This window comes from Salvelinus sp. IW2-2015, unplaced genomic scaffold (assembly GCF_002910315.2).
Source record: "Salvelinus sp. IW2-2015 unplaced genomic scaffold, ASM291031v2 Un_scaffold3693, whole genome shotgun sequence".
Lineage (NCBI taxonomy): Eukaryota > Metazoa > Chordata > Actinopteri > Salmoniformes > Salmonidae > Salvelinus > Salvelinus sp. IW2-2015.
Genome location: NW_019944970.1, coordinates 7,703 through 10,634, shown reverse-complemented (window position 1 = coordinate 10,634; position 2,932 = coordinate 7,703).

Here is a 2,932-nt window from a genome sequence, read left to right as displayed (position 1 = left end):
CAGCTGGAGATGATGTGCAGGAGCTTGGGGATCCGTGGGGCGATGCACAATTGGCATAGCGTCGTCCGGGTTAGGGAGGGTTTGGCCGGTAGGGATATCCTTGTCTCAGTATGAAAAAAAAAAATGTAATAAAATGTATGCACTCTACTGTAAGTCGCTCTGGATAAGAGCGTCTGCTAAATGACTAAAATGTAAAATGTAAATGTTATGGATTTGTAGTCTTGCATGATGTCTACTTTAATGCAAATTAGCATMAGTGACATTTGAGAGTAAATCGAGCCGACTATATTGATAAAAGTCACCTTCTCCGAGAAAGATTTTCACGGTAATCAAAATGCCTCGCCAGGGTAAGCCTATGGGAAATCCCCTATAGGGAAAAATGAATGGTGGAAAACAATTGGAACCATTTCCCTGTTTGACCACTAGGTTTTATGGGTATTATGACTCGTCCACTGTGGGGCACTAAAGAGAGAACTGGTAATGGCATCTTTTTATAGGCACTAATTTTGCCATGGTTCGTTGGACAAAGCCTACGGGGAAAATGTAACGGTGTTTTTGCATGGTGTTTGGATAAATGACGAAAATAAGGACCGTTGTAAACACACGTTTAGGAGATCTTATTAGTTTTGTTCCAGAATCTTTATCAGCTAATGCCACTTGTGAATTTAAGATTTTATTTAACTAAAGAAGCATATAAATCACAAACGCTACATTATTCATAAAGGTCATATTAACTGAATGTTATTATCTCATAGAACAAAGCGTATAAGATCTCCTCAGCCTGTGCTGACCTTATTTTCAGTGTTTATTCCAAAACTTCAATTTTTTCCCCATTGGGATGGCTGAACGAGCCAAAGGTAACTCATTTGCGAGTTAAGACTACAAGCTGAAGAGCTCATATAGCTCGACATTGACATGATTTGTTTATGTTGGGGAGGTACTTCCTGTATAAACACGAATTCTCTTCCTTGACTACTTCCTTCCAGCATCCTAGATGTGAGAAGTGTGCAGGAGGACCTGAGAGAAAGAAATGTGTAGAAGATGGCTCCAGGGTGAGGGATCCTGAGAGGATACCTGTGATTAGGCTGAGGTCAATAGAGAMTGATAYMAATAACATGCTWCAGWAAGGTTMTTTTGTTTTGTTTTCATGGCCATGGTTGTCAACTGTACCACAAGAATAGAATGTAAATCACAGTGGATAGATGTGGTGGCAGCTGCAGAGAAGTACTTGGGTGAACAATATTTTACTGCAGAATTACAAGGTGTTTGAACGATAATATCCTGTCCTCCCAGTCTGCTGGCCTGGTGTAGAATCAGATGGCCAAAGTAGTGGAATAATGATGTTTTAATGGGTGTAGGGTTAGTTTGTTTTTAACAAAGTGTAAAGAATTCTTTCTACAGAATAGTAGGCTGATACACAGCCAATTCACTAGGTGGCAGCATGCACCAATAGTCATTGTTTGCGGACCGCCATAACTCTGAAGAAGAAGAAGAGCACTTCCTTCACAGCTCTGCTCGGTGAAGCGGAATAAGTATACATCCWCTGACTACTGTGGAGGTTGCATTACTATAAATCCTTCATGGCCACTGCAGACGTCGGATTAAACATACATCAGGTTTTACTGGTTCCCTGTACGTATAGCGCTGCAGTAATTAGTCTGGTATTTTATAAGCTTCCCTTACTGGGCCTCAGACAATTAAAACTATCTGGAATCTCGAGGACGTCGTTCCAACAGACCCTCGGGTTGAGTTAGACGATAACAGACAACAGGATTCTTGGTGGATAGGGTGTTGAACGTTTTCTTGACTCTAATAGAACCAGTAAAATCGTATCCAGGATCTTTCTGAAGTAAGATTCCTTTAGATTAATTTTGATTCGAGTTTTGATTTGATTGCTTTGGCCTAGCTGAGAAATTAACTGTGGTGTAGGCTAGCTACAGATTTATACAGATTTACTGTCACGTTTTTTTATTTGAAGAAACGCTGAAGAAAGTATAGCTTCCACGATGYACCGGGTAAGTTTGGTTGACTTTTATTAACAGTATGCKTAKTGTGGTGTATAACATGTCTAGTTATCATCTTCGATCTTCCATATCCTTTCGRTCTATTTGAACAMCTGGACAAAATAAACAATGGTGGTAATAAACACTTGGGATATTTTGTCCTACAGCAAAAAAGTACCCTGCTAAAGCACACACATTGATACAAGGCAATGCGCAACGAGCAGGTAATGGAGAAATAATGAGGCTACAGCTACATCTTCCAATAGCGGTGCGTGGGTAAAGTCACCGGGAAGCCAAGGCAGAAAAATAGCCATATTACAACCTATGTGTTGTGATAATTGCGTTGTTTTCTCCATAACCTGTTAGTTCATATGCCTTGACACCGTCGAAACAAGGAGGAGGCAGAATAAATTCAACCACACCTTTTGTTCAATCATAAAACCGGAGAGGACATCTGTCCAGTTGAGTTCACAAAACATGTTGCATGTAACAAACAGTTACACGACCTACAGAATGGTCAAGCAAGTGAATGTTTCTCACATTTCGGAATACTAAACAATTATTGATTTAGAGTTACKGCAAGTCGAACATGAGACAGGCGCTGCCTCCTCTATTCAAGCACCATTACAATTTAAACATCCTCTAATCACCTATGCTTAGTCTACCACAGTGACAACTTACCAAAACCAGGTGAAACTTTCACTGGGATGGAGTGAACATGTCCCCGGCCTCCACCATTTCCTTGAAATTTGATTTTTGTCCCCCATCAGATTTTATATTTGGAGATGTGAACACAGCATGAGGTAGGATGTGCTTTAGGACCACCCGCGGACCCTCGATGTCGGAAGCGGCTCAGTGGGCTATTTGGGAGTGGTTTAATCAGTTATGTCCCCACCTCTAACACCAAAGATGACGCCATGCCAAAAAAA